The sequence below is a fragment of the Gobius niger genome (genome assembly GCF_951799975.1).
Source record: "Gobius niger genome assembly, chromosome: 16".
NCBI classification, from domain to species: Eukaryota; Metazoa; Chordata; class Actinopteri; order Gobiiformes; family Gobiidae; genus Gobius; species Gobius niger.
Genome location: NC_136867.1, coordinates 20,830,103 through 20,844,281, shown reverse-complemented (window position 1 = coordinate 20,844,281; position 14,179 = coordinate 20,830,103). Strand labels below are relative to the sequence as shown.

At 40.9% G+C, this 14,179-nt stretch overlaps 1 protein-coding gene across 1 annotated transcript in view; it reads right to left on the bottom strand.

Annotated features, from left to right (window-relative positions):
* bach2a (BTB and CNC homology 1, basic leucine zipper transcription factor 2a) overlaps positions 1-4,993 on the bottom strand; it is a 61,083-nt gene extending 56,090 nt beyond the window's left edge. Inside the window, exon 1 of the mRNA XM_079573463.1 lies at positions 4,640-4,993. The gene's annotated coding sequence lies outside the window, so the exon portion shown is untranslated. The remainder of the gene's footprint in view (positions 1-4,639) is intronic.
* Between the last annotated feature and the right edge of the window lie 9,186 nt (positions 4,994-14,179).

The following is a 14,179-nucleotide window of genomic DNA, read 5'->3' as shown; positions in this document are numbered from 1 at the left end:
ACTGCTTTAAGGTTCGGACATGTCCCATTGTTGGTTGAACCCTAAGCGTGGAGAGCAGCATTTTGCTGATCTCTTGCGACTTACAGCACTAGGATTATTTTCTAAAGCAGACAGACTGGGACGCCTATGCTACTGACACAATGCTCTACATAAGTGGTTCGCAAGTGCTCTAATTGCTGTATATGGACATAGCGCTCTTACAACTGCCTTTACTTTCCAATTAATTAGCTACCATACAACTATGCGACGCATTTAGAAATACACATGCTTCTCTATCTTTTAATTAGCAAATCTCTTATAAAGGCAAGCCACAACATTTTAACAATGCACATATCTGCTGTCGCCACACTACAGACAGAATGCCACAACAAAGTCACGCTGGGATCCCTGCTGCTCGCTCTGTTATTTCCATGCCTAAAGCTGATACATTTTTTGTACTCAGGAAATATCTCACTCTTCAGAACACCCTTATACAATATGAGCAAAGTGATTTAAAAGCGCTACCACTTTTCTATCCAGGTCGTTATGCCGGTTTATTTACTGCGATTCCCTTCCTCGCCGGCATGCATCTCCCACTCAACATCTCCGTCTTGAACGCTTTCACAGTGGCTGCACAGAGAACATAAAGGAGACGCGCTACAGACGTGAAAATGAACACACATGGGCACCCATCCCCCTCGCACTGTCTGCTCCAGAGCGGATTATCACGGGCCGAGGAGGTGCACACTAAGTCATTTGATGTGCAACAACACAACAGTGACTAATGGTACCGAGAGTCTCACTTTTAGGAAGAAATGTAATGGAATTTGAGTAGCTTAGTCAATAGAGTTTGGGATCGAGTGTCTTAAACCGATCATTACCAGAGGAATATGTGAAAGACATTTGTGGGGAACCGGCTAATAGTTGTTCATTGGTTTATATTTGCTTTAAAAAATAGAAACAAGTAAAGAAAAGAGTTGTTGAACCACTCCGCTATAGGTGCTAGGTCACTACTGGCCAATACAACACACACAGTTCCGTGAATGATAACTCCAGCAGTGTTGGAAAATCTGTATTAGTTAATTATGAGGAAATACTTTGAATACTTTGTTTTGACGACACAATCTTGAGCTTTATGCACCCTTTTGTCAAATAAATTATTTATTTGTTCTGGACCATGAATGTGCAACTGATGCCTGCAAACATGGATTGTAAACCATAGGCTAATTTAGATGTGTTGATCCGCATTACCGTTCAAAACCACATGCAAATTCATCCACCAAGGCTGAAGGCAAGGCGGGTACAGTGACTTGCCCGAGGACACAACGACACTTTTGAATTATCTTTGTAGAATCTAAGATGAAGCTGACGAACACAAAAGAATTTCCGTCCATGAAAGACACCTTTGAAAGCACTGTCCTCATCCAAGCTCAGAAAATCGTTGAGAATCCATCACATTTTCTGAATGGTGAATATGAAATTCTCCCATCAGGAAGACGGTGCAGAGCACACAGTTTCAAGAACAACAGATACTCATTTCTCCCCAACTCTGTGTCTCTTTTAAACAAACGGAAGGATAAAGAGCAGGTGAAGAGGCTGTCATAACTAAGATGAACTGAATTGCATTATTGTGATGTACTGGTTGCACTGACTAACTGAATTGTTTTGTATGAATGGTGTGTGGCAGCTGCAGGCAATGAGCCCAAGACAAATTTCATCAAAGTTTATCAATCAATCAAAAAAACAAACCATAAACCATATAGCAAACACATGCACCAAAAATTGTCAAACATTTCTGCTAATTGTGACTTTACTTTATAAAATCTCTCTCTCCAAATCCACTCATGTTTAAGTCAACAGTAATGAAAGCAGCCTTAAAATTACCATTTGACGGTAAAAACGACAGTGAAGCCCAAACTGTCCTCTTGTTCTTGCGTCTATACTGCGGAACCTATCACTGAACAAGAGGCTGCTGATGCTAATGGCACATTACGGCTTATTACACGCAGACAACAACGATGAGCGTGAAGACGGATCAATCAACCTTTCCGAGCTGCGATTTGCTTTGAGCGTGCCTATATTACGGAGCGGGCTGAAATCTATTACTTTAGAAAGATGGATACGCTGTCAGCCGTACGAGACACAACACTAATTATGAGCAAAGAATCATAATTCTCTTGCAAAGTATAGACCTCTGCCAACGCATTCATTCTGAATTACAATGGCATGGTTTCAGTGCCAGGGAATCAGACTTCAACATCTGTTAGTTCAGATTTTTTTTTTTTAAATCACAGGGCCACAAGTCAAAAGATAACAAATTCATGACAGAAAAATTCAAAATGTGAATACTACTATAAAAGCAGCGTTTCCCCCCCAGACATCCTTGTATTATTTGTTTTGATTATATCACAAAGGTGGAGGGTGGGGGGGCCAGTATCACTCTATCAGTCGTGTGGCATTTTTCTCAGAGACCTTCAAAAGGAAGATCTACAAATGTTCAACATGATCAATTGTATTTCTGACAAGCCATCATCTATGAGCTACACTGCATTCTCAGTCTCAAAAATGCCTCATGACATCGCAATATGTCATGAAATCCAGCCATGACACATATCAGATCAATGCACTGCTATACAACAGTTAAATCTCTTAAGGGAGCAATTATAGGGCTATAATTTACCTTAACAGCAATTTCTTACAACGTGCAAGTATGTTACCCTGGCTTCCGCTTTTTGACTGTGCCAAACAGCATTACTGTATCACACAATAGCAGCCAGGACCAGCCTTTTTGCCCTCCACAATGACTCACCACAACAGCCAGACCTAACCCAATAAACCGCTGTGTTTACCCTCAGCTCAATGGACTCCTATATGTCCTTTTGCACTTCGATAATCCCTTGACTTCTTCCTGCTGCTATTCCAACAGCACAATAGAAGCGCGCACGAAAATAAGCAAAACAAACACAATAGAATAGACTGTAAATTCTATAGGTTATGAAGCATTTTTTGCAGCAACTACTTTGGCCCCATCCAGTGGTGCCGTGGAGTATGACAATGCAAAAAAAAAAAAAAAATCCGCTATGCACTGTAGATTTCCCTTTGTTTTCATTAGGCTTCATAGCAGCTCGCGCACACAAGCAACGTGTACCTATAGCCCATATATAGAATAATAATCACTTCAAAGAAGGCACCGCAGCATGTCTCTGCTCTTAATGGCACTGCGCTCGCTTTAGACCCAACACCGATTGACTCGCTCATTGACTGATCGCCTATTACTATTCTTGGCTTGAACTCCGTGCGCAGCTTATGCCCCCCTCAGAAGCATCTTGTCTCCCTCAGCATTTCTTTGCACAAGGAGATAAGTGTCTGCCGCAGAAGCCGAGGTCTGGTAAATATTTCATTGGCCCCGGTCACCTCCTATCTTTCTCCGCTCAGCCGGACTGTGTGTAAACGGCGAGGGGAGAGTGGAGAGAACATGGACTTGCTCAGACACAGGAGTGCTGCTGCTTCCCCCTCCACAAAAGTGTGTGTGCGTGCGTGCCTGTGTGTGTGTGTGTGTGTGTGTGTGTGTGTGTGTGTGTGTGTGTGTGTGTGTGTGTGTGTGTGTGTGTGTGTGTGTGTGCGCGCGCGCTGCTGCTGCGATGGCAAAACACGGGGATGCTGCTGGCTGACTGTGATGTTGTTTTGCCAAAAGCGAAGGAGTGGTTGGGTTTGGGATGTGCTCGGTCTTTATGAACCGACCTAAACACACGAGCAACGACCAGAATATTGGCGAGCAGTTTTCAAAAGCAGTTTCATAGCTCCACAATGCATCATTCATTCGGGGTGGTTTGGTAACGAGAGTCACGTTGCGCCGCGTGTCAGAATTACTACGGCTAATTACGCGCGTAAAAAACCTCCAAATCGGCTACATTTGGGCGAGAATACTGCGAGAATGGGATAATAGATTCTTTATGTGCGACGGGGTGTTTACGGAACCGAGTGTTCAGCAGCGGAGGGCGGGAATAAGGTGGTGGGAGGTTGGCTTCTTTGTCCCTCCACAGCCCCTCACTCCCACGGCATGACAAGCAGAGAAAGCCCATAGAGCCCAATGCAACCGGTTCCTTCCATGTTTTACGCATGCATTGTCATACACGATCAGATCATCAACTGTACGCGGATTTTCGTGACAAAGGAAAGTTACGCTTAAAGGGGAAACGTTTGTAAAAGTGATGGCACCTCGTTTGGACGCGGCGCGCCGTGTTGATACTCCGGCGAGCCGTTCACCCCCGTAAAAGACACAAGCTGGTGATACGTTTGGAAAAAAGTTAGAATATTGCAGAAACACAGCTCGGAATGACTCTGTTTGCGCTCAACTCGGCGCAAGGTGGACACAAAGCATCGGGACATGTGTTTATTTGGGAAGCCTTTACGCGCACAAGGAAGGAGCATCACCACGTTTCTATTGCGAACGGGCTGCTGTCAAAGCCACAACGCGAATATTAAAAAAAAAAAAAAAAAAAAATCCTCTTGAGGGTAAACGGGGAGCACGAGTACACAAACAACAGAGGAGTAAGCCAAACACCGCAGACAGATTAAGCAAATCCACTGCTGACTGACGGGTGTATTCAAGCGTAGTAAAGCCCAAATGGTTGCTTATTATCCCAGCGAAAGGACTTACCCGATTTCCTTCTCGTCCACGTTCGCTCGTTTCAGCAAAAACAGTGCGTCCACATCGCGGTGCGTTCCCCCCTCTTTTCTCCAACACGGCAGCCCCCCTATACGTAAAAAGGGAGAGCTTAATAGTAGCGATTGCTCCTGGACATATGGGTCGTCGTTGCGCGCTGGTGGTGTAGTAGTAGACGGGGACCTCTTGAGTGGATAAGCTATGCGTGTGTCAGGATGAAACGCCTTTTCTCCTCCGCGAGCTGCATTGTTGACATTGCCTTCATGACGTCATGCGGGCCCTCATTCACAACAGCGGCCAAGCCCCCCTTTGCCTGGGCTCGAGTCACAGCAGTGGAGGGAGAGAGAGAGACTAAGAGAGAGAGCCCCCTGCCTGGCCTTGACGAAGCAGCAGCCCTCGAGAAGGAGATGTTTGCACAATTACGCGCTCACTACTACTACAACAACACCACGAGCCCTATGCGATTAAATCACTACTGTTCGCGAGAGGCGCAGCGTGGATGGTGACTGTAGTAAGCTCCTGGTTGTTCTACTATTGTGCTATGGAGTTTTCTCATTCAAGATTTTCGTGCGCGTGTAGTGGGATTCAAAGCACGTGATGAAAAACGTGCGACGCGTAAATATCAATTGCGTTCATGAAGCGAATGATGGATTAATAATTCACAGCAGCCTAGTTGCGGACTTTTGTGTTAAAAATAAAAAATGTTGCAACTGTATCTGCCATATACAGTAACAGCTATGCTTACAGATGTCATACAAAACATTATAGATGAATAATTTAATTTAACACCACAGACAATAAAATACAATGTGATATCATTCAAATAAAACAATGTGCATCAACCTTTTAATCTTTTAAGCAGGCTATTTTTTGTCTTATTAACATACAATGACACAGAGCTCATAAACTCATCCCTGTGAAGAATCAAACAGTTAGAATTGTACCACAACTAATTTTAAATCCCTTGTTCACTGTTTGGAAGCAAAGGGGGAAAAAAAGTATATGTGATTTGGCATTTACAGAGTCGGCAATCAGCTGCATTACTTCTCATAGATTATTAATATTAACATTTACTATAATTGCTATGACGAAAACAACACATTCACATTTCTTTCATTGCACTGCACTGGTTTGTCGGGTAAGTGATTCCATGTGGTCTGTTGAGTCGAGTTTAGTTAAGTACATCTCTGACATGATAGAGCCATATGAACCATCTTGGGCCCTGAGAACTTCAGGGAGGGGTCTCCTGGTGGTTCCCAGAGTCAGGACTAAACACGGCAAGGCTGTGTTTCAAGTTTCATGCAGCTAAAATCTGGAACAGTCTTCATGAGGATGTGAAACAGGCCTCAACTCGAACAATGTTCAAATCCAGGATCAAAACAGTTCTTTTTTACCCGAGCAATTGACAACTGAAAGTATTTTATCTGCACTCTTGCTTTTTAATGGAATTAATTAATGTTTAGTTTTATGGATCGATTTGATCTGCTTTCTTGTGAAAGCACTTTGAATTTCCTTGTGTATAAATTGTGCTCCATAAACTTGCCTTGCCCTTGCCTTAAGGGGACACACGAGGCAAAACTATTATTATTATTTTGTTTTGTTTTTTAATTTTTAATTTTTTTTATTTCAGGTTTTGGGCCAAATTGGTCTCTGGACAGACAGTATAAGCTTTCACCAGGTAACTAAACACAATAACATGTTTAAATATTGCACTGATTCAATGTTTCTCCATAGATTTCTATAGGAAATTGTCATTTCAAGGGTAATTTTCTCAAAATGCATTTTTCTCACAATATGGCGACAACATCTTCACTTTGTAGCTGCTACATCTACAGACTTCAGATTTTCCAGCCTTGGACTGAACTATATTTTGAAGATTTTGTCAAAAGGAATTTTTTATATCTGATGCCTACCCGGATTTATTGAGTTTTGCATGTTACAAAACAAGGTGAAATTTACATTTTGCAGTTTATTTTTACAGCTTATTTTCAAACTAAACAAGATATCCAAAATCCCTTCTGAAAAAGTCTTTGTAGCTTATATGTCAACAAAATAAAGCCATACATTTGAATCTGGCTCAATCCAATATTCAGATTTTGTCGTTGAAAGGATGGGGAAAATGCGGGCCTTTGCAGCCATAAAACGCCTTATTTTTATATGAAAAGATAAAATGAGTGAAAACTTTCAATACATTTTTTTCTCATATTTATGTCGGTAATCTACAGTAAAAGTTTCAAATTTATATCTTTACATTTAAAAATGTTCCCTATTCACCTGCAGTGTCTCGCCTTAACGTATAAAGAACTTTTAAACTTGGTTATTTTTAAGTCAGTTTCTGTGATTGAATTGTGTGTTAAAAAAGAAATCTTCCGCTAACAATGTAATGTACCTGGCTTGCGCACCAAACAACACTGTATTCATTCTCACAGCAGCTGCAAATGCCAACTCAATTTCAAACGGTGACAGAAAAAGTGGGTCTGTTTTTTTATTTCTATTTCTATTTTTTGTATTCTGGCCACCACAACATTCAGAAACACATGAAATAATCCCCCTGTCAACAAACAAAAATAATTCCTTTGGGGTTGGAGCCACATGTTCACAGCGCTGCGGGCAGGACAGTAGGTGCAGCCTGGTGTGTGTGTGTGTGTGTTCATGTTTACCTAGTCATGTGGGGACCGAGCATTGTACGGTATTTGATAGACAGCGAGAGTCAGCGTCGGTGCCAGTGTGGAGGTAACAAAAGACATGTGTTAGACATAGTTGTAAAAATGGTAATATGTTTACAAAGGACTGTATGACTGTCTAAACCAGGACTAAACTAAAGAAGTACTGGGACAAACTATTTTGGTGAGCCTCCTATACTTCTCTATGTACAACATTAAGCAACTTCCATTTAATTTTAGGCTATCTTTTGAACCACGTCTAAAATGAAAACCAGGACTACAGGAGACTTAAACGTAATGTAGTGGAATCAATAAGCTTAGTGTAAAAGCAGACATTAAGTGACGTAAAACACTGCTATAATTGTAATGCATTTTTATCAACAGTGAACATAGCTGAGTTATTGCTTTTGTCAGTTCCGTGACAGTAAAGCTTCCCTTTTTGCTCCCTTAAAGTTGTGGAAAGTGTTTGTAAATTCATCTCTGTGAAGAAGTGAGATAATATAAATGTGTTAGGAAAGTGAGAATGACTCTGGACCACAACTAACATGTGAAAATTGTGAACAAAAAAAGGAAAAATCATCAAAACTTGACCAGCAACGTACACAATGGACATCAGTGTATCGGAAATTCTGCAACCTCGGGGTTCATTGATAGGGATTCGGACAAAAATCAAGTTTAGAGACTCCGGTGAATGCATCCCTGTGTCTGTAATGTCCCCCCAGCACACATGAACCCGACATGTGTGTGTGTGTAATCCTATGGGGACTGGCAGCGCGGCTACATTTTATCAGAGTGCCACAGACAGGCACCTCTCGGGCCTCATTCGGAGCAGCTGGATTCAGATCAGCCCACATTCTCAATGTCAAAGATGGTATAAATAGCCTGAACTGATTTGAGCTGCTCCTCTGGCAGATCACTGGGTACGGTGCGTGGAGGAGCAGGGGGGGTACTCTTCAGAGGATGCACTGTGACAGGGACTGGAGCGATGTTAGCCTACAGACACACACCTCACCAGCAGTCCTGCCAGGACTTGTTGAAATGCGCTACCTTGAACTGTCACTTGAAATTATGTCTTTCTTTTAATGATTTTGGACACCTAAATTGGTGTGTTGCTTATAACTTAAAGGCCCTGCACCAAATTTTGCCCAGTTTTCTAAAGGAGAGGGGGGAAAGATCTTTAGATGGTTGAACTTACTCCTAAATCACATTCCTAACATCCCAATTCTTCTCGAGAATGAGTTTATGAGTATGTTTCACAACTTTCAGGGAGCAGAGTGATCCAAAATATTTACGATATTAGTCACCACGGTGCTACTTTCAGGTTTACAGTCGTACATTATGCTACAGATGCCATGAAGTAACCCCCCCACCCCCCACCCCCACAATTGTCTCCAAACACAATATACTGATTTTACTCTAGTATGAAAAAGATAAACAAAGCCCCTTTAGAAATGTTGGAGAAACAGGTAACCTATTGAGATTAACAAAAGGAGTGGCTCTAAACCAGAGGACAAACTGTATATAGTTGTGTAAAATATCTAACTCACACTTAACTGGTGCCACAATATGAATGCGTTTTTTAAGTTTTAACCTAAATCTTCTATCCTAGTTTTCATTTCCACTCTATATGGATAACAAGATCATTATTCAGAGCCAAAAGCACAGTGATCCACGTTACTTAACACAGAGGAGAGTTGCATCATGTAGGTGAGCAGATGCAGGTTTGGGGGCGGAGCTTAGGGCTGTTGTGGAGAAGAGAAATTGAACAAAGGTTTAATTACAAAAAAAAACATTCAAGATGGACTACCTGTAGACAATGGGATTCCTTACACTGTGAATGTCGCTTTTGTTCTTAATGGAAATGTATATATTGTCCCTCGAAGTTTTCCCATGTATTTGATATTTTGTCTGATGAAAGACATGTGGCCCAAAGCGTCACAATTTTGATGTGCCGTGACTGTGAGTAAATAGAAATTGGGAGCTCCTACTGCCTCTTTTTACATGTTCAATGTTTCTTCCTTTTTGGATGAATGAGAGTGTGTTTGTGAGCACATTGTGAGACAACAGACGGAAATTAGCCCATGGCGACAATCCGGCGTGAGGTGTTTACATGAAGGGGTCCCATGTGTGTTCATGAACATGCACTTCCCCGACCAAATAAGTAAATTAACAAATAACAAATAAAAGAGTCTACCCCAAAAGGTGTTAATAAATCATTGCATCAACTTTCCTCTATGAAATGATGGGATTGTTATTTCAAAGGTTGTTATCCTCAAATTAAAGCCTATACAATATCCACTCAAAGTAGCACCATAATAATAACAAACCTTCAGTCTTGTACTTTACAGTCTTGTGAAGATTGTTGTGGTTGTTGTTTTTTTCATTAGGATTTATTGAAATCTAGTTCTTGCTCTGTTTTATTGAGCGTAATCCACCAGCAATGTCTCACCTTAAGACTACATGACACAATATACAACTCAGGCTTGAACAAAACAATTCAAGATGACAGGCAGTTGTGCCTTCATGCAGAATTTATTAGCTGGTTACATAAAGCATTTCTCTAAGGTGCAGGCATTGAAGCATTGCATCAAATATGACACCATGAAGTCCACCTCTCCAAATTGCCAAGACTTCTACAATTTTTGACTCTACATCTACCTAAGAACCGAACGAGTGCAGACAAAGCAGCATCTTTGCCTTTTGCACTTCTCTCATCTTTGCTCCATCCCCGGTGTGTGATTGGCAGACGACTCGCAGATGTGTGTGGGATGGCGGGTTCAAATGCAGTCCAACCAATGATCAGGCCGAAGCTCGCGGTCTTTGCATGTGCGAGGAGCGGCGGCGGCAGCACATGGGTATAACGCCGAATTACCGCGGAGCATATCAAAGTGCTGTCAAAGGGAGAACTGGGATCTATAAAAACCACTGCATTGCTATGGAAACTGCCGGCTCACATTGAAGCGAATCCGGTCCTCTTTGACAAAGGCAAACACGCTCACCTCCAGCAGAAATAACCTGCCGCAGTTAGAACATGATGTCTCCTCTTCATGGCTTTATTGACTCGAGCTGCAAATAAGAAATCAATGTGGCACACCTGACTGAATACATAAACTGGTGTATGTTATGCCGATTGAGCACCAATTCAGTTTAATGCTCTTATACATAGGCCATTGACCGGTTCCCTCAGAGGGCTGTACAGAAGTATGACTCTATTGACTCTCAGCAAGAAGGTCTATTGTTCAATTCCCGGACTGTGTGGGCCTTTCTGTGTGAATGTTTGTGTGGGCTCTAGGTCATCCTGTTTTTCTTTTACCATCAATTGTCAAATATTGTTGAATAAACAGGGATTGAGTTTCGCTTCAATCTTTAATGTGACATCTCCCTTATGCAGTTTAGGTGTGCCACAGGGCCCTATGTTAGGGCCACTGCTGTTTGCTCTTTATATTCATAATTTTCCATCTATAAAATTATCATATTTGCCAGCCATTCCCAGAGTCCGGGATATCAATCCAAGAATCTCTTGGGGGGCCCCCAGATCGTAATAATTTACAAATTCAAAGGAATTTGTTATTATTCTACATTTAAAATTGCATTAAAAGCTATGACTGTAGACTAAATACTGGTCTAAACTGATACATGTGTCCAAATAAATGTATGTTTCCTATCAAAGTTTTTTTATTTTTTTTATGTAGCCTACTTCTTTGTAGAAAAGTTTTTTTGGGGGGGCTGTAGTGCTTCTGAGGGCCCCAGGGGGCCCCAGACCCCTTTTTGGGAAACACTGATTATGCTGATGGTGTATACTCATGATGGAGGTAGCTCAAAAACAAGCGAGATAATCTGGTTCAAAGGTTCGGTATGTTTTTTTTTATTTATTTTTTTAAACCGTAGAAAACTCCCAAAGTGTCCGGAAGTCTTAATAGAACGTCAAAAGTCCATAATGTTCATCAATATAAATATTTAGGCATAATACTTAATAACAGGTGGAAATTCGCCCTGGTGCTGTAACCTAGCACAATGCATCTGTTCTGCCTGAGGTTATGTGTATACTGTCCCTGATTCATATAAATAAATAAACTAAACTAATCTTCCAAAGCTTCTTCTTACTCTTGTCGTCAAATGTTTGACTTATTAAACACATGAGCCTGATAAAACTCTGGCTACGCTTGAGAGGAGGGGTCAGGACTGCCATGAACAAATCTACTTCTTGTTTACCCTGACGATGAATCTGTTTTGGTGCTATTTAGGGAGCGGTACTCGAACTTTTCACATCAGGTATCGCTTCATAAAATAGCCGACCTTCCAAGTATCACCAGGCCTTTCAAGAACAAATCAGGAGTCTAAATCGTGTCTAAAAGTGACCTTGAATGGACTAAATTATGCCTAAACTGGGTGTAAAACCATGTCTGACCTGAAAAAAACTTAATGTGTGGTGGTCACACACACACTAAAGGAGGGAAACATCACCTTCCTGTTGAAATGCAAGTTAAAAGGACTATACAGTTTAAAAATGTTAAAATTAAATATTTTCCTCCCCCTACATGTGCCAGCCATTTCCTGATGTGTAGAATTAGCTTAGACCTGTTCACCACGACTGCCTCAAAAATCCTGCACTGTCACTCAAAAAGTTGTTAATTCATTCACTCACAAGCTTAATATAGAACCTGCAGTTACGTGTAAGACCTGAGGTGGCAGTAGTGAGTATAGAAATGACCAACTTACATCTAGTCCCTTTAAGAAAGTTAATAAATCACAAGTGAAGTTAACCTTTTATAGGGCACTCATTGAAATACTTTGAAATAAATAATTTCAACTTAAGAGTGCTATTGGGGGACATAACACAAGTTTAGTTCTGTTGCAACATTTTTCAATATAATGTAGAAAATCAATGTGAGCGAAGTTGCCATATTTGGTTCCTTGCCCTGAAGTGGTAAAAAAAAAATACTAATACAAAAAAATACAAAAGGTTTATATATAAAACAGACAAAAAGTACTGTCAGGTCTCAGGGAGGTGGGCGGAGTCAGTTACCTCCAATATTTACCTCAAAAGTTTACTAAAAATAACCTTGGGCAACATAAAAACATTGTCCTAGGTTTTATTGGTTCTTTTGTTAAGACAATGCTGCAAGTATGAATAATAGTTGCAATGGGCATGACCAAAATATGGACAAAACTAATTAACTTTAGGTTAAAGTGAACGTATGCGTGGGCGTATGATCAAATATGGTGCCTGCCTTTTTCATGCTGTATTTTCACTCATTTCACTACGTCCAACACATATATCATCACTTAGCACAATTATTCACCAATAAAATGTGTGAGTTTCATCAACTTATCATGGTTAGTTTTCAGAAGGAAGATTACAGGTCATAAAACTAGAAATAAAGACCGTATACTTGAGTTTCACATTTTTCAATTTTTTTTTTTACATTTTTGCTCATAGTATGTGTGAAATCTACTGCGTGCAAACCCTTTATCCTTCAGTTTCGTGTGTCTTTAAAGTTATTAATTTATGATTTGACAACATAACAGTATTTATGTCTCCCTCACTAAAGCTTGATCATTTCTGCTTGAGGTTTACTGTGCAGTTTAACCTACACCCCTGTTAGCTTAAATTCCATCAGTTTCCAAACCAACATTAAAACTAGAGAGTTACAATACTTTCGCCTACACTCAGTTTTAGGAGTGGGCGAATTCATTAGAATTTAAAAGTTAGAAAATCCATGTGGTGACGTGAGTGGTTTTATAATAGTTATTCTAATACGATTGTGTGGACTTGGCCTTTTTGACCACACTCAGAGGCAGGAGGAATGTGAGGAATGACAGTGAGCTCACCACACGAGCCGAGCCGCGGAGGTTTGGCCTGATACTGCGGACAAAGCTCTTTCTCTGTGCTGCACTACAGTTGATATGACTCCACAGACCAGAGCGGGTATGTAATTAAAAGGAGAATTCTTTAATCTCTTAACCTCCACCTGATCCGAGCACATTTTCTACAGTTTGGCTTTTCCCAAATCTAAAAACTTCTTGAAATAAAGTGTCAAAATAGTGACGAAAACGAGATGAAAATAAGGATGAAAATGCAACGAAAGAGTAACAGAAATGTGACAAAAAAGCAAGACAAAAAAAAGTGACAAAAGGCGATCAGTATGTGGCAAAAATGTGATGAAAACCCAACAGAAAGCAACGGAAAGAAAATGTCAAGAAAGTGACGACAATTCAAGGAAAAAGATCCATTTAGTTTTATGGGTCTTAGCTTTCAAATGGTAAATGGACTCAACTTATATAGTGCTTTTCTACCTCTATCAGGCCCAAAGCGCTCACCCATTCACTCTCTCATTCATACACCAGTGTACGCAGACACTGGAGGCAAGGTGGGTGAAGTGTCTTGCCCAAGGACACGACGGTGTGCATTTTGCGGGAGCTGGGATTTCTCCCAAATGAGGCGTTACACTGGCTGTGAACTTTCAGATTTGGGTAAAGCTGAACTGGAGAAAATGCACTTCGTTAAGGCGGGGGTGAACCGCTTGACCCTCACCCCACCGGAACCAAGACACATTTTCTACAGTTCTATAGTTACTCAACTGGAGAAAAAACTCATCCAAGTTTCTTCCTTGTCGTTATCAGTTATTGTCCTGTTTTTCATTGCTTTTTTCCCACATTTTTGTTGCGTTTTCATTGTCTTTTTTAGTTATATACGTCGTATTTTTGTGACTGTCATGTTATCATTGCTTTTTTAAACCACAAAAACAAATAAGCAACAAATCGTGATGAAAACACCACCAAAAAGGATGAAAATGTGACAACAATAACGAGGAAGACGCTTCGATGAGTTTTGTAGGCCTTAGCTTTCAAATGAGGCGTTACACTGGCC